Genomic DNA, 19,034 nt, shown 5'->3' on the forward strand with positions numbered 1-19,034 from the left:
TGAAGGGCTGGATGGCAGGTGGCTCTGCGGGGCCTAAAGTTCTGTCCCCACGCCCCACGCTGTCCTCACAGTACAGACCACATGGTCAAGCATGACATGTCACAAGGACTTCACTTCACACAGATGACAGCGGCCTTCGAGCCCTGACTTAGCACCACAGGCCTAGAAGAGTGTCTCACTCAGCCTCTACCCACAGCTTCAGGGATGGGGAGGGTGGGCAGGTCGCTGGATCTATCCCAGATCTGGTCCCATAGCCCCAGGAGCCCTGGGCTCTCAGGAACCCAGTGACCTAGTGCTTCCCGGCACCTGCACCCCAGCCCTGAGCAGCCACTACTGACAAACCTTCGACGGTCTGCTGTGCCCTGTGCTCCATTCACCATGTCTCCTTCACAAATTCTAATGGTTTCAAGGACAAGACCATTTTACTTGCCTTTTCCCTCTGAATTTAACAGTGTTCAACAAGACACAGCAGAAGTGAAATTCTCCATTCTTCTCAAAAGGCAGGTAAAAATGTGGCTAGACAGAAAAACCACCGCCTTTGACTGTGACCCCACACACCTGCAGCAGAGAGGACAATGGCAAGGCTCCTGCTCGTGGAAAACACCTTGAGCTCAACAACACGCCCACAGATGAGGAACTGCCTGGTGAACTAATGTGGGGTTTGGGAACAGGAAATGCTCCAAGCTATCATCCATCTCAACTCATCCTCCCCAGTAAGTAGAAATGACAGCTCAGTTATCACAAGTCATACCGAGCTGGGCCGAGAACAGAGTATAAAATGGGCTACATCCAACGCCCTTTTAGGCATGACACAGGCATATCTCATTTTATGGTATGCTGCTGTACTGAGCTTTTGCACATACTATATATATTTTTTTAAATAAATCGAAGGTTTGTGGCAATTCTGCTTCTGGTAAGTCTATCAGCACCATTTTTCCAACAGCAACTGCTTATTTTGTGTCTCTGTGTTACATTTTGATAATTCTTGAAACATTTCAACTTTCTCATTGCTGTTATGTTTGTTTCTGTGACCTTTGATATTATTACTACAATAATTTTGGGGTGCCATGAACCATAGCCATGTAAGACGTCGAGCTTAACTGGTAAATGCTGGATGTGTTCTGACTGCTCCCCCATCCCCCTCCTCAGTCTGGTCTAATTCCTGAGACACAACAGGATTAGAATTAGGTTGATGAGAAACCCTGCAATGGCCATGAAGCATTCAAGTAAAAGGAAGAGTCACACATCTCTCACTTTAAATCAAAAGCTCGACATGATTAAGCTCAGTGAAAAAGCCAAGACAGCCCAAAAGCTAGGCCTCCTGCACCAAACAGCCAGCCATGTTGTGAATGCAAAGTAAAGCTCTTGAAGGAAATTGAAAGTGCTGCTCCAGAGAACACAGGAATGATAAGAAAGCAAAACAGCCTTACTGCTGATACAGAGAAAGTGTTAGAGGTCTAGATAAAAGACCAAACCAGCCATATATTTCCTTCAGTCAAACATAATCCAGAGTAAGATCCTAACTCTCTTCAATTCTGTGAAGGCTGATAGGTGAACACGCTGCAGAAGATAAATGTGAAGTTAGTGGAGGCTGGTCCATGAGGTGGAAGGAAAGAAACTGTCTCCATGACATACAAGTGCAAGGAGAGAAGCAGTAAGTGCTGATGGAGAAGTCATCGTAAGTTATTCAGAAGATCCAGCTCAGATCATTAATGAAGATGCTACATTAAACAATAGATTTTCAGTGCAGATGAAACAGGCCTCTACTGGAAGAAGATAGGTCTTTCACAACTGGAGAGGAAAAGTCACTGGCTTCAAAGGGCCAGTGTTGACTCTCTCATTAGCAGGCAATACAGCTGGTGACTAAGGTGAAGCTAGTGTTTATTCGCCATCTGAAAATCCTAGGCCCCTAAGAAGGATGCTAAGTCTGCCAGCCAGGATGACAGCCAATCTGTTTACAACATGATTTACCTAGTTTTAAGCCCTCCAATGAAAAAAAGGTTCCTTTCAAAATATGACTGCTCATCAACAATGAACCTAGTCACCTGAGAGCTCTGGGGGAGATGGACAATGGGATTCATGTCTCCAAGCCTGCACACAACATGCACTCTGCAGCCTATGGGTCAAGCAATCATATCCACTTTCATAAGCCAACACTGCCACTGACAGTAACTCCTCTGATGAATCTGATCACAGTCAACTGAGTCTTCTGGAAAGGATCCATCCTTCTAGAAAGGATCCATCCTTCTAGAAGCCATTAAGAACACACATGACTCACGGGAAGAGGTCCAAATACCAACAGTAACAAGAGTTTGGAAGAAGTGGATTCCAGCCCTTGCAGACTACTTTGAGGGGTTCAAAACTTTGGTGGAGGAAGTAACTACAGATGTGGTAGAAAGAGCAAAATAGTAGAAGGGTAGCCTGACAAATGTGACTGAATTGCTTCAATCTCATGATAAAACTTGAACAGATGAGGAGTTCCTTCTTATGGATAAGCAAAGAAAGTGGTTTCTTAAAATAGACTCTACTCCTGGTGAAGATGCTATGAAGACTGTTGCCATGACAACACAGCATTTAGAATATTCCATAAGCTCAGTTGATACAGGAGAAGCAGGGTTTGAGACAACTGACTCCAATTTTGAAAAGAAACTTGACTGTGGGTAAAACACTGTCATCTGTATCTCTGAGGTTATTGATATTTCTCCCAGCAATCTTGATTCCAGCTTGTGCTTCCTCCAGCCCAGTGTTTCTCATGATGTACTCTGCACATAAGTAAAATAAGCAGGGTAACAATATACAGCCTTGACGTACTCCTTTTCCTACTTGGAACCAGTCTGTTATTCCATGTCCAGTTCTAACTGTTGCTTCCTGACATGCATACAGGTTTCTCAAGAGGCAGGTGAGATGGTCTGGTATTCCCATCTCTTTCAGAATTTTCCACAGTTTATTGTGATCCACACAGTCAAAGGCTTTGGCATAGTCAAGAAAGCAGAAATAGATGTTTTTCTGGAACTCTCTTGCTTTTTCCATGATCCAGCAGATGTTGGCAATTTGATCTCTGGTTCCTCTGCATGGGGTCGCAAAGAGTCAGACACGACTGAGTGACTGAACTGAACTGAACTGAACTGGAAACACTGTCAAACAGCATTGCATGCTACAGAAAAGTAATTCCTGAAAGGAAGAGGCAATCAATGCAACAAACATCACTGTCTTAAGAATCTACCGGAGTTACCCAACTCTCCAACCACCACTGCCCTTATGAGTCGGCATCTAGCAACACTGAGATAAGACCCTCCACCAGCAAAAAAATTGGGACTCACTGAAGGTTCAGATAATGGTTAGCATTTTTTAGGAATAAAGTATTTTTAAATTAAGTTATATAACTTTTTCCTTTAGACTTAATGCTATTGCATACTAATAGACTACAGTTTAGTATAAACATAACTTTTATATGTGAAACCAAAATATTCATGCAACTTGCTTTATTATGATATTTGCTTTATTATGGTGGCCTAGTCCCATCACTTCATGGGAAATAGATGGGGAAACAGTGGAAACAGTGGCTGACTTTATTTTTGGGGGCTCCAAAATCACTGCAGATGGTGACTGCAGCCATGAAATTAAAAGACGCTTACTCCTTGGAAGGAAAGTTATGACCAACCTAAATAGCATATTAAAAAGCACAGACATTACTTTGCCAACAAAGGTCCATCTAGTCAAGGCTATGGTTTTTCCAGTGGTCATGTATGGATGTGAGAGTTGGACTGTGAAGAAAGCTGAGCGCCGAAGAATTGATGGTTTTGAACTGTGGTGTTGGAGAAGACTCTTGAGAGTCCCTTGGACTGCAAGGAGATCCAGCCAGTCTATTCTAAAGGAGATCAGTCCTGGGTGCTCTTTGGAAGGACTGATGCTAAAGCTCAAACTCCAATACTTTGGCCACCTGATGCGAACAGCTGACTCGTTGGAAAAGACTCTGATGCTGGGAGGGATTGGGGGCAGAAAGAGAAGGGGATGACAGAGGATGAGATGGCAGGAAGGCATCACCAACTCGATGGACGTGAGTTTGGGTGAACTCCAGGAGTTGATGATGGACAGGGAGGCCTGGCGTGCTGCGATTCATGGAGTCGCAAAGAGTCGAACATGACTGAGTGACTGAACTGAAATGAACTGAGAACCAAACTTGCAATATCTCCAAGGTATGCCTGTATAGAAATTCCTTCTGTCTTAAGGAATCCTATAACAAATCTTTCCTCATAAAAATATACACTTCATTCAACACAGCTGCAATGAGATCCTATCACAGCATAGCTTCTAATCTTGCCAAAGAGAGCAAGTTCTGATCAAGCTTCTGGACACAGCTGCAACTTACAGGAATTACAGAAAGGACAAACGTGCCGGGACAACTCTGAGTGAAGTAAACTATGGGTGAACAGGCCCCAGATTTTTAACAAATAATCTTCAAGGAAAACAAAAGGATAGAGGACCTGTATACTAAAAGAAATTTAAAAGACATCAGAGGCTTTTTTTAATCAGGGAAGATTACACTTATTAAAGTCACTAGCGGCTGCTTTCCGAAGGAAAAAGGGAGGAATGGGATGTGATGGGAACTCTTGGGGAGAGGGCAAAGCTCTACCAGACTTCAGAGGTGGTCACAGGCATATTCACCAGAGAACATTTTACTAATTATTTACTTGTTTTACATGTCTACCTGTTTATTTTATAATAAAAAGGCAATTTTTTTCATTAGAAGAGAACTTATTTTTAATTTTAAATGATCATTCTCTAACCACATGATAATTCCCTATCTCTCAACACTGACGAGATGCACAGTGAGGAAGACTTTAGCAAACCCCCCACAAAAGGACTACGGAATCTATTTTACAAGAAAGTCTGCTTTAGATCCATTAAATCCATTAACAGATTCTGGGTTCAGAACACCAGCTGAATAATCTCTGAATCACACAACCAGAGACTTCAATGGTTATTTCCACATTCCCCTTCCTCCAAGACAGTACGAAGTCAGCACCCAGTTCTGCCGGCACCTTGATTTACTGGAGCCACAAATTAGTTTGGACTGCCCTAAGTTCTCCTCATCTTCCGTAACACAAAAAAATGTAAGTCCTAAATCATAGCATCCAACAGCAGTGAAAGAAGAGTCCTGACTTATGTCCATTCCATGCTGTTTGTCCCCCAAATCAGACAGAAATTCATAACACTTCTAAGAACAATTCCCTTTTCTTGAATAAAAAGAAATGTTGCAGCTAAATCAGCAGAATGAAGATTTCAGTATGAGAAATTTTAGTGTAAAAAACTGACAACTTCATACTGCATTTCCCAAAGTATTGATAGTTGAGTAAATCTAACTTTAAATGCTTTTAGTCCTTTGAGTTCAGTCAGTTCAGTTCAGTCGCTCAGTTGTGTCCAACTCTTTGCGACCCCATGAATCGCAGCACACCAGGCCTCCCTGTCCATCACCAACTCCCGGAGTTCACTCAGACTCACATCCATTAAGTCAGTGATGCCATCCAGCCATCTCATCCTCTGTCATCCCCTTCTCCTCTTGCCCCCAATCCCTCCCAGCATCAGAGTCTTTTCCAATGAGTCAACTCTTTGCATGAGGTGGCCAAAGTACTGGAGTTTCAGCTTTAGCATCATTCCTTCCAAAGGAATCCCAGGGCTGATCTCCTCCAGAATGGACTGGTTGGATCTCCTTGCAGTCCAAGGGACTCTCAAGAGTCTTCTCCAACACCACAGTTCAAAAGCATCAATTCTTTGGTGCTCAGCTTTCTTCATCACTCTTCCATCAACACACGAGAAGATTCTATACATGGACATCACCAGATTGTCAACACCGAAATCAGATTGATTATATTCTTTGCAGCCAAAGATGGAGAAGCTCTATACAGTCAGCAAAAACAAGACCAGGAGCTGACTCTGGCTCAGGCCATGAACTCCTTATTGCCAAATTCAGACTTAAACTGAAGAAAGTAGGGAAAACCACTAGACCATTCAGGTATGACCTAAATCAAATCCCTTATGATTATACAGTGGAAGTGAGAAATAGATTTAAGGGCCTAGATCTGATAGATAGAGTGCCTGATGAACTATGGAATGAGGTTCGTGACATTGTACAAGAGACAGGGATCAAGACCATTTCCATAGAAAAGAAATGCAAAAAAGCAAAATGGCTGTCTGGGGAGGACTTAAAATTGCTGTGAAAAGAAGAGAAGCGAAAAGCAAAGGAGAAAAGCAAAGATATAAACATCTGAATGCAGAGTTCCAAAGAATAGCAAGAAGAGATAAGAAAGCCTTCTTCAGCAATCAATGCAAAGAAATAGAGGAAAACAACAGAATGGGAAAGACTAGGGATCTCTTCAAGAAAATCAGAGATACCAAAGGAACATTTCATGCAAAGATGGGCTTGATAAAGGACAGAAATGGTATGGAGCTAACAGAAGCAGAAGATATTAAGAAGAGATGGCAAGAATACACAGAAGAACTGTACAAAAAAGATCTTCATGACCCAGATAATCACGATGGTGTGATCACTGACCTAGAGCCAGACATCCTGGAATGTGAAGTCGAGTGGGCCTTAGAAAGCATCACTACGAACAAAGCTAGTGGAGGTGATGGAATTCCAGTTGAGCTATTCCAAATCCTGAAAGATGATGCTGTGAAAGTGCTACACTCAATATGCCAGCAAATTTGGAAAACTCAGCAGTGGCCACAAGACTGGAAAAGGTCAGTTTTCATTCCAATCCCAAAGAAAGGCAATGCCAAAGAACGCTCAAACTACCGCACAATTGCACTCATCTCACACGCTAGTAAAGTAATGCTCAAAATTCTCCAAGCCAGGCTTCAGCAATACGTGAACCATGAAATTCCTGATGTTCAAGCTGGTTTTAGAAAAGGCAGGGGAACCAGAGATCAAATTGCCAACATCCGCTGGATCATCGAAAAAGCAAGAGAGTTCCAGAAAAACATCTATTTCTGCTTTATGGACTATGCCAAAGCCTTTGACTGTGTGGATCACAATAAACTGTGGAAAATTCTGAAAGAGATGGGAATACCAGACCACCTGATCTGCCTCTTGAGAAATTTGTATGCAGGTCAGGAAGCAACAGTTAGAACTGGACATGGAACAACAGACTGGTTCCAAATAGGAAAAGGAGTTCATCAAGGCTGTATATTATCACCCTGTGTATTTAACTTATATGCAGAGTACATCATGAGAAACGCTGGACTGGAAGAAACACAAGCTGGAATCAAGATTGCCGGGAGAAATATCAATAACCTCAGATACGCAGAAGACACCACCCTTATGGCAGAAAGTGAAGAGGAACTCAAAAGCCTCTTGATGAAAGTGAAAGAGGAGAGTGAAAAAGTTGGCTTAAAGCTCAGCATTCAGAAAACGAAGATCATGGCATCCGGTCCCATCACTTCATGGGAAATAGATGGGGAAACAGTGGAAACAGTGGCAGACTTTATGTTTTTGGGCTACAAAATCACTGCAGATGGTGACTGCAGCCATGAAATTAAAAGACACTTACTCCTTGGAAGGAAAGTTATAACCAACCTAAATAGCATATTCAAAAGCAGAGACATTACTTTGCCAACAAAGGTCCGTCTAGTCAAGGCTATGGTTTTTCCAGTGGTCATGTATGGATGTGAGAGTTGGACTGTGAAGAAAGCTGAGCGCCGAAGAATTGATGCTTTTGACCTGTGGTGTTGGAGAAGACTTTTGAGAGTCCCATGGACTGCAAGGAGATCCAACCAGTCTATTCTAAAGGAGATCAGTCCTGGGTGTTCTTTGGAAGGAATGATGCTAAAGCTGAAACTCCAGTACTTTGGCCACCTCGTGCAAAGAGTTGACTCATTGGAAAAGACTCTGATGCTGGGAGGGGTTGGGGGCAGGAGGAACAGAGGACGACAGAGGATGAGATAGCTGGATGGCATCACCGACTCGATGGACGTGAGTTTGGGTGAACTCCGGGAATTGGTGATGGACAGGGAGGCCTGGAGTGCTGCAATTCATGGGGTCGCAAAGAGTCAGACACGACTGAGCGACTGAACTGAACTGAACTGAAAGTAAAGTAAAAATAGGGATCATAAGAAAGTGCATGTGTGCATGCTAAGTCCCTTCAGTCATGTTCAACTCTTTGCAACCCTATGGCCTACAGCCCTCCAGGCTCCTCTGTCTGTGAGATTCTTCAGGCAAGAATACTGGAGTGGGTTGCCATGCCCTCCTCCAGGGGATCTTCCCAACCCAGGATTGAACCAGTGTCTCCTATGTCTCCTGCATTGGCAGGCGGATTCTTTACCACTAGCACCACCTACGAACAATTAAATGCCACATATTGGATACAAAGAAGAAATGCACAAACTCCTAGAAACACACAACCTTACCAAGACTGAATCATGGAAGAAATGAAGAATCTAAATAGACATTTAACCAGTAAGGCAACTGAATCAGCAATCCAAAAAAACTTCCATTAATAAAAGCACCAAATTAGATGGCTACACTGGTGAGTTCTACCAAACATTTAAAGAATTAATACCAGCCTCTCCCAAATCCTTCTAAAATATTGAAGATGAAAGAATACTTTCTTAACTCATTCTGTGATACCAGAATTACTGATACCAAAGCCAGATAAAGACACTATAAAGGGGGGGGGAGGAAACTACAGACTAATATCCATTATGAACATTGATGCAAAAATCCTCAACAAAATACTGCTGCTGCTAAGTCACTTCAGTCGTGTCCGACTCTGTGCGACCCCATAGATGACAGCCCACCAGGCTCCCCCGTCCCTGGGATTCTCCAGGCAAGAACACTGGAGTGGGTTGCCATTTCCTTCTCCAATGCATGAAAGTGAAAAGTGAAAGTGAAGTCGCTCAGTCATGTCTGAACCTCAGTGACCCCATGGACTGCAGCCTACCAGGCTCCTCCGTCCATGGGATTTTCCAGGCAAGAATACTGGAGTGGGGTGCCATTGTAAAATACTAGCAAACACAAATTCAACAGCATATTTAAAAAACTGTACAACATGACAAAGTAGGATTATTCCCTGAATGTAACGACTATTCATATAGTTGATTAAAAAAATCAATGTGATATAACAGATTAACGAAATGAAGGGGGAAAAAAACACATGATCATTTCAACTAAATGCAGGAAAAAGAATTTAACAAAATCCAACACTCATCTATGATTAAAAAAAAAACAATCAACAAACCTAGGAATAGAAGGAAAATATCACATTATAAAGGCCATTTATGAAAAACAGATACTATCACACTCAATGACGAAAGAGTGCATCAAAATACACTTATCAAACAAATGAAAAGGCACCCCACAGAACAGGCAAAAACACTGCAAATAATGTATCTGATAAGAGATTTATAGTAAGAACAAAACTCAACAGAGTAAACTTGAAAATGTCTTACAGGCTCTATTCAAGAACTCATGAATTGGGAAACACCCCATCTAACAAGACAGAAAGGAGCTCAGACAAGCTACACAGCATGAAAGACATTTACATGCAGAATGGGATGGAGCAAGGAAGCTACAGCAGAGTGGATTGTCTGTGACAAGGTCACCTTCCTTTAGGGGTGCAGGGGTCTATTGGTCAGATTACCTCAAGTAATTCCAAACTGACTAGACTCCACAGGTGGGAGAAGCTGAAACTGTAATAAAGTTAGGTATTAGGTCTTGGTTTGGTGATGTGAACTTAGCACAAGTGACTCCACTTTAGCCCTGTTGTTTCTTTTTTAACAATATTCAAAATATATATTTAAAAAGAACACCTACAACTCAAAAATTTAAAAAGCAAACAACCTGATTAAAATATGCACAAAGCACTTGAAGAGACATTTCTTCAAAGGAGAGAGCAAATAAGCACATAAAAAGATGTTCAATGTCACAAATCATTCAGAAAATGCAAATCAAAACCACGAGGAGACACTAATGCACCATCCATGGACTGGTTATCATCAAAAAGAAAACAATGAAATAGGAAGTAACAAGTGTTAGCAAGGACATGTAGAAATAGGCTGGTAGGAATAAATAATGGTATAGCTGCTTTGGAAAACAGATTTTTTTTCTTCAAAAAATTAAACAAAATTATCATATCCTCCAGCAATTTGACTTCTGGGTATAAGCGGTAACTTGAACAAATATATTTACAGCAATGTTCACAGCAGCATTATTCACAGTAACCAAAAGGTAGAAACAACTCAAGTGCCCCTCAAAGGATGAATGGATAAACAAAACAGGATACACACACAACAGAGTATTATTCAGCCTAAAAGAGAAGGAAATTCTAACATTTGGTACAACATGGATAAATCTTGAAGACATTACACTAAGTAAAACAAACCAAACACACGACAAATACTATGATTCCACTCAGATGAGTAGTCAAATTCAAAAAACAAAAGCAGAATGGTGGTTGCCAAGAGGTTAGTGGAGGAGGGAAGGAGGACTTAATGGTGAATGGAAACTGTGTCTCATGGGAAGAAGAAAAGTTCTGCAGAGGGACAGTTGCACAACTCTGTGGATGTACTTAATGTAATGAAGTTATACAATCAAAATTAGTTAAAATGGTAAATTCTGTTATGTATATGTAATCACAATGTTAAAAATTAACAATTTAAAACATTAAGATTGAGTGATCTTTATTTCCTTTTTAAAACTATATTTTCAAAGTGTTTTCATAAACTTTTATTATCACCTTAGTAATAAAGAAAAAACCTTCTTGTTTCATTACTTTTCAAAAAAGAGTATCAGCATTACACTTTGGCACTCTATTCTAGCCCTATATAGTTTTACTTGTGTTTTTAATGCTAACTTTTTACCTTTACATATGAAAAGGACACAAAACTTAAGAAATAGATATATAAAAGGAAAACAGATTCAAAGAGATGGAATGTTCACTATATAATGCCATTAATTTTTTAAAAGCCATCATTTTGATCAGTGAATGTTATTCTCACTTGCAATAGAAAATAGTCCCTGAAACATGGGAAATAAAAATTTCAAATGCCTCCCTCTTGCCTACGGATATACGGAGCTATGTCACACCTATGCAACAGGTATTATAAATTAAGCATACACAAAAATTTAAATTATCTTATGAATTCTTTAAAAAAATGTGTCTTCTCCCTCGTCCAATCCCAAACACATACTCACAAAAATAATATTAATAATCCCTTAGACTCACCGTTGTCCTCTTCAGAGGAAATAGTCAATGGGATACATCATTTTGAAGCACCATCATTTTCCCTGTCTACTCTCCACCCTGAGTCTCTCACAAATCTTCCCAGGTAAAACCAGAAAAACACACAAGTCAGAATTTATATACAAGACCTGTATGTATAAGCAACTAAATCTGACCCACAATGACCTTAACTGTTAGCAATCAAGCCTTCTTTTTCTTTTTTTTTTTTTTTTAATAGAGTAACAACTACCAATAATCTCTGAAAACTAGACTGGTCTACACAGAAATACTAAGATGGAGAACATGGCACAGTTCAATTCTATTTTCACCAGAATCTTATCTTCACAGAGTAAACATATGTGTGAGAGTAACCTTTACACTCTCAGAAACATTCACAAACAAATCCACCAACACTGTATTCAAGAAGGGCACAGCAATGTTCAGGGCTGAGGAGGCTGTCAGAGTCAACAGCAGCAGTTACTGGTTTTAGATCTTTCTGTTTCAGGAAACTCAAGCACTCTAAACTTGTGAAAACAGATAAGAAAAGAAACTTGATTTTACCCACTTATCCCTCAGCTTCACAGAAAATCTGACTAGAGGTCCCCTTTAACAAAACAAAAGGAGAACACATATTACATTAATGAGTCCTGTTCTAAAAAGGAAAAATCAAAAGAAAATAAAAAATGAGAATAGAAACTTTATCTACCTACAGTCTCCGTTTTGGGTCACATAGAAGAAAGGAAAAAATGAAAGAAGAGGGTTGGGGGCAGTAAGAAGCGAGGAAACTTGGAAGCTGTAAAAGATCATGAAGTTCCTAGTGGTCCATCAAGCGAAATTTGAAAAATGTTTCAGGACATCACTTGCTGCTTAAGATGTACCCACCTCTGTGACAAATATCCAGTGAGACCAAGGTTCCTTTGATCATACAACTACGCTCTCCTGTGACTACTCCCAGCCCTGAAGAAACACCATGGTATGTATAAGTAACAGAACATAAGCTTTTAAACTCAGTTTTGAATCCTCACTCTGCATTTTGCTGGCTGACAAGGATCAAGTTACTTAACCTCTGGGAAACTACTTTCCTTATCCAGAATCAAATAAACAACAGAATGACTTCCTATCTCATCTGGATATCAAAAAGACAATGAAAACAAGTTGTATGAAATTTCAAACTCCATTTTCAACGGAACGAGGAGACTTAAATCTATGTAATAAAAGGCCACACAGGGCACCCCATGTGACAAGGAAACTGATCCAGAATGCTCAGCATGCAGTAAAATCTAGTAAAATTGGACTTACTAAGTTTGGACTTTCAAAATAATAAACAACTCCTTGAGCTGGACAAAAAGAAAGAAATCAAGTCACATATCAGAGGTAAAAGCATTAATCTGGCCTCGTATTTCTTCACAGTAATATGCAATGCCATATATTAGTGGAATAAAACTTCAAAATTCTTACAATATTTAAGCAAAGTGTGAGTAAAGGATTTCATATCCAGTCTGGCATTCCTTCAAGTATAATGACCACAGACTAATAGTTCTGAACACACTGGGACTCAGAAAATATGGTTCCCTTGAATCCAAAAGACAACTGGAGAAGCAAAGCCAAAAGAACTGGCAACTGAATTCATTTCACTGTAGAACTAAGATTACAACAAATATAAAGATGAAAGTGATAAGCCAAATGTAAATTTTATCGTGTGTGATAATGTAAAAATGATACAACTGACAAAAATGATGACTCTGCAGGAGAGCGGAAAAAGATGGCAGGGGACAGGGTAATGCCACTGCCTAGTGGCTGAGAATCAAAAGATATCAAATGTACCAAAAAAGGTACAATTCAGAGTATCAGAAAAACAATCAAATTTTTTAAAAGACCCCATAATAAGAGTCTTAAAATTTTTTAACAGAAAACATAAAACAGCATGACAGAACTTAGGCCAAACATATGAGCATAAATAAACATGTCACATAATGAAAAAGACTTAAAGAAAACATAAAAACATAGAACAGATTTAGACAAAATACATCCATCAAATCAATAACGAACTTAAATACAAAGTTAAGTAAACTTAATTCACCAATTTAAAATATTTTCAGATGAGGCCATGAAGCAAAATTCAACTCATTGTCACCATACTAGGTATAGAGGGGAACTTCCTCAATTTAATACAGAACATCTACAGGAAATCTGCAGCTAACATCATACTTAATGGTGATAAACTGCCTTTCCTGCTAACATCAGGAACAAGGCAAGGGTGTCTTCTCTCAACACTCCCTTCTAAAACTGTACTGGAAGTTCTAGCTAATTTAGCAAGACCCAAAAAAAGGGGGCCAGGGAAGGTAAACAGACTGGGACAGAAGAAATAAAACTGTCTTTGCAGAGGACATTGTCTACGTAGAAAATTTTAAGAAAGATGAAAAACTCTTGAAACAAGCGATTATAGCAAGGTGGCAGGACATAAGGTTAATAAAAAAAGTCAGTCACTTTCCCAGTACCAGCAATAAGCAAGTAGAATTTGAAATTAAAAACAATATCATTTAGATTAACAATATCATTATCAATATCTTTAGAGTACATCAAGGCTGTATATTGTCACCTTGCTTATTTAACTTATATGCAGAGTACATCATGAGAAAAGCTGGGCTGGATGAAGCACAAACTGGAATCAAGATTGCCGAGAGAAATATCAATAACCTCAGATAAGCAGATGACACCACACTTATGGAAGAAAGCGAAGAGGAACTAAAGAGCCTCTTGATGAAGGTAAAAGAGGAGAGTGAAAAAGCTGGCTTAAAACTCAACATTCAGAAAACTGAGATCATGGCATTCAATCCCATCACTTCATGGCAAACAGATGGGGAAACAGTGACAGACTTGATTTTCTTGGGCTCCAAAATCTCTGCAAATGGTGACTGCAGCCATAAAATTAAAAGACACTTGCTCCTTGGAAGAAAAGCTATGACCAACCTAGACAGCACCTTAAAAAGCAGAGACATTACTTTGCTTTCAAAGTAATGGTCCATCTAGTCAAAGCTATGGTTTTTCCAGTAGTCATGTATGGATGTGAGAGTTGGACCATAAAGAAAGCTGAGCACCGAAGAATTGATGCTTTTGAACTGTGGTGTTGGAGAAGACTCTTGAGAGTCCCTTGGACTGCAAGGAGATCCAACGAGTCCACCCTAAGGGAAATCAACTCTGAATATTCATTGGAAGGACTAATGCTGAAGCTTAAGTTCCAACACTCTGGCCACCTGATGGGAAGAACTGATTCAGGGGAAAAGACCCTGATGCTGGGAAAGATTGAAGACAGGAGAGAAGTCCATACTCCTGGAAAGAAAGACTCAATATTGTCAAGATGTCAGTTCTTTCCAACTCAATTTATGGATTCAATTAAATCTTAATGTCTCAGGGAACTCAAATAGGGCTCTGTATCAAACCTAGAGGGGTGGGATGGGGAAGGAGATGGAAGGGAGGTTCAAGAGGGAGGGGACATATGGACACCTATGGATGATTCAGGTTGATGTTTGACAGAAAACAACAAAATTCTGCAAAGCAATTATCCTTCAATTAAAAAATAAATAATTTTTTTAAAAAAAGCCAAAGTACAGAAGTAAAAGTTCCTAACCAACACAATACTAAAGGAGAAAAACAAAGAGAATTAGACACTACCTGACTTCAAGATTTATTATAAAGCTACAGTATTCAAGACTGTATGATACTGATGGAAGGACAGACAGATAAACAGGACAGAATAAAGAGCCCAGACAGATCCACAAAAACACAGTTAGCTGATCTTTGACAATGGAGCAAATGCAATACAATAAGGGGGGAAAAATACTCTTTTCAACAAATGGTGCTGGAACAACTAAACGTCAATACTGTATGATTCTAAAAAAAAAAAAATACTGTATGATTCTAATTTTATGACTTTCTGGAAAAGACAAAATTATGGCAACAATGAAAGAGAGTGGTTAGCAAGGGTTAGAGGAGGAATGAATGAACAGGCAGAGCACAGAGCACTTTTAGGGAAGTAAAACTATTCTGTGAGGTACTATAATGGTGGATATATTTATCAAAACCCACAGAATGCAAAAAAACCAAGAGTGGACCACAATGTAAACTAAGGACTTTAGTTAAGAATTTCGGGTCACTGACAGGAAATCCTCGAACAGCATAAGAAGTAACTCTGATTCTGAACAATGTGGACAACACTGTTCTGAGTCAAAACAAAAATATTTCAAGACTTAGCTAGTGGTCCAATAGCTAGGACTCTGCACTTTTACTGCAGAGGGCATGAGTTCAATCCTTGGTCAGGGAACTAAGATCCTGCAAACGACACAGCACAGCCTAATTATGGCCTGTGAACTAGCCATAAACAGGTTGTTTTGGTCTTATTTTCTTCTTCATCCCTTCTTTCATTTGGGAATATAAGTCAAGAATTCTTTTATTTGTAAAAGCATTATTAAAAACAATTCAACATAGTGATCCTAATGTCTCCTGATCTGAGCATCAAATCCATCAGTTTTAGAACCATAAGCCAACCATGTCTTGAAATACACATATTTAGAGATCATTTCATTCAGAGTTCCAAATATTTCAGTCACTTGGGTGCCCTTTTTTTCTAACAATAGTTACAGACCAACTGTACTAGTTACTATCAATCTGATTGCTTTGGGGCTGAAAATAAGATTATGTAAAAGGAGAGTTCTTGGTCCCAGAGCTAGAGGTGCCCTAGCTGTTTGGTTTCAGGATCAAGCTCTGTGTGAATTACTGCCCCAGTAAGCACAGATGCAACCATGAAGGCTGAACATCTTTCAAAAGCAACTGCATCTGCTCTGAGAAGGACATCAAGCAGAGGACTTCTGATGCTGAGCTCCTGAAGAAGTACAGCTTTGAGCCCACACAGGAAGGAAAGCTCTTCCAGCCAAACCCCAAGAGCTTCCCGTGCCAGAAGCAGAGAAGCAGTGACATCTGGGTTTATGCGTGACGTGATGATTGCTCAAAACAAGCCTCACCAACCACTAAACCCAGGGAGGGCACGGTATGAATGGGGAGACATTTCCCTCATTTAGTTTCTGTTAAAGATCTTGACTGCAGTACCAAAAAAAAAAAAAAAAAAAAAAAGGAGATGTTTATCTGTACATAAATAGAATTCTATTATACCAATCAAATTAAAAGCAAACCTAAAAAGAGAGATAACAATGAAAAAAATAATCCAGTAATAACTTTTAGGAAGAAACATTTAAACTATTAACAAGTGTCTCAAATGAATAATGCACTTGGCTTCTCTGCAGGGAGAGCATTCGATTCTTGCTGCCATCAGCCTCTGAAACTCCAGCTCCCTCAATCCACCAGACGTCCAGAGGTGTAGCCACAAAGTACCACCAGATCAAAGCAAGAAAACTCAGCACTCCCCCAACTCCTTCTCAGAAGCCGCAGGGCCCTGGGCAGGCCACTCTTCCTCCACACACCTGATTCTTGCCAGTGAACTGGGACTACCACCACCTTCTGTGGCTACTTCACAGGACTGTTGTTCACTATGAAGATCAATTCATGCTTTTATAAACTGGTAAGCCCACACCAAAAAATGTGGTACTACAGAGAGGAAGTGAAGTGAAAGTCACTCAGTCATGTCTGACTCTTTGCAACCCCATGGACTATACAGTTCATGGAATCCTCCAGGTCAGAATACTGGAGTAGGTAGCCATTTCCTTCTCCAGGTGACCTTCCCAACCCAGGGATCGAACCCTGGTCTCCCGCATTGCAGACGGATTCTTTACCAGCTGAGCCACCACGGAAGCCTGAGAGGAACAGCAGTAAATTAATCGATACATGTAAAGTATTAAACCAATACAAAGGACTTTATGAAGAATAAGAGCATTTCTAAAAATTCAGTGAATGACCTCACATACTAACCAGCTGGATACGTTACAGATGGCAATGGGACCTGAGTTCACCAACAATTCCTGCTAGCACTGATTTCTCCCTTTTAGCTCTGGGCTTTCCTCATTTAAACCCTGAGTTGTTTCTGCAATAGTCAAGTGCTCCTCCACTTCCAAGCCAAGATGAGTGCGTATTAGGGCCAGAGCAGGGCCAAGCTAGGGAGTCAATGAAGTCGTCAATTTGCAAATGAAGTGATGTGCCTGCAGCCATCCTATCTCCATGAAAAGTGAGCTTCACAGAAGACAGTAGGAACTGCCCCAAGAGATGTAACTGCAGGAGAGCTGTGCCCCTAGCCAGTAACCAGAACCACGAAAAACAAGGTTCTGAGGCCCCTCAGAAAAAAAAGTGGACACTGAGTCAAGAGAAAAGAGGGGAACACTATCCTTGATGGGAAGGAGACATGATTTAGTCTAAAGCAAGAGGGCTTTTCTAACCTGGTGTATATGCAATGCACACATTCACCCACAAGCCCAAGGGACACAACTCCATCAACAGCTCCAGCATCCTCCGTGGGTCTGTGGCCTTTGTGGCACCACACCAACACACTGGTTTGTAACTGCTCCAACACCTAATACCATATTAAAAGTTGCATGAAGCTTACCATTGTCATCCAGGCCCATTTAACAGACAGATGAAGGAAAAACAAGAACTTTTAGTCTTATTGATGGACACTTATTCTAATCTTTGAGGACACATTTAAGATCCACCATGAATCAAAGCTCCATGCCTGAAAATGCAGATGGCCACAGGCAGAAGAGAGTGTACCCCTCACTCACAATCTGCATCTTAGTCTGATACACAAAGCTTCCCTCTGGGTGCAGAGAAATCCCTTGCAGTAAGGTGCATATACTCAAAGGTACTCATTGCATAACATGAACAAGGTGACCCTATTACAAGATGAGCGATTTGTTTGTGGTTGACTTAGCTCTGCAATCAGTGTAAACACCTTTAAAAATGGAATCACAGTATATCATTATTTTACCAGGTCCTGTGAATTGAGCTTTGGGTAAAATAAAACACTTTCCCATTTCTCCAAAGACCATAATTCAAATTTAACAAGGCTCATGACAGACAATGCACTAAGACACGTCCTGCTTCACCTCCCAACACAACAGCACTGGTTGGTCAGCTACAGGATGAAAAGATTTAGTCGGAGATAAGAACCTCCTCTGAATTCTGACTCCAGTAGAAGTCTTTCTGATTACCAAGGTGTGCTCAGCAGTTATTATCACTTTGAGCACATCGCTGTCTATTCATCTATGAACTGTTCCTGAGGACACTCTGCTTAAGGCTTTGACAGTGTTTACTTTCTATAAATCAGTACACACAACTGCTGCCCTGACACCTATGGTACCCAAGTCACCATTTATGTGGTAGGTGAATCAATACCCCCCACTTAAAAGATGTATGTACCAAGATAATTCCAAAAGAAAATGAACATTACCCATTGAGAGGGTCAAAATGCAGGGGATCTGGAAGATGAAAGCCACTGGATTATTTGAAGGTCCAGATGGCTGAAGGCCAAGCTGGCTGGACAAACAGCAAAACACCATATGAACATCATTCAGAACCTCCTGACAGCCGTATCATTAAAGCTACATCAGTCCCAAATCGAAGTTTAACCACCAGCTCGATATGCCTAGTTCTGAAGTTGCTCAAAAAGTGAAAGAGACGGAATTCCAAGGAAAGATGTGGGGGAGTGGTGAGACACAAGACAATGGTGAGAATTATTTAATGCATTTCCTGGTCCACACTCACAGGTGGAACAAGACGGGTACGAACGAAAACTGAATACGAATCCAAGTCCATTCTGTCTAGGTAAGAAAGCTTCCAGCAAGAGAAATATCTCAGAGCTTGGGGGCTCCAGGG

General features: G+C 40.5%; 1 protein-coding gene across 11 annotated transcripts in view; it reads right to left on the reverse strand.

Moving 5' to 3' along the window:
• LDLRAD4 (low density lipoprotein receptor class A domain containing 4) overlaps positions 1-19,034 on the reverse strand; it is a 158,698-nt gene that overhangs the window by 68,825 nt on the left and 70,839 nt on the right. The window contains exon 1 of one of the 11 annotated variants that reach the window (XM_044934507.2): positions 11,223-12,424. The exons of the other annotated variants lie outside the window; for them this stretch is intronic. The gene's annotated coding sequence lies outside the window, so the exon portion shown is untranslated. Of the gene's footprint in view, positions 1-11,222; positions 12,425-19,034 lie in introns of those variants that run through there. 11 annotated transcript variants of the gene reach the window in all.

This window comes from Bubalus bubalis, chromosome 22 (genome assembly GCF_019923935.1).
Source record: "Bubalus bubalis isolate 160015118507 breed Murrah chromosome 22, NDDB_SH_1, whole genome shotgun sequence".
Lineage (NCBI taxonomy): Eukaryota > Metazoa > Chordata > Mammalia > Artiodactyla > Bovidae > Bubalus > Bubalus bubalis.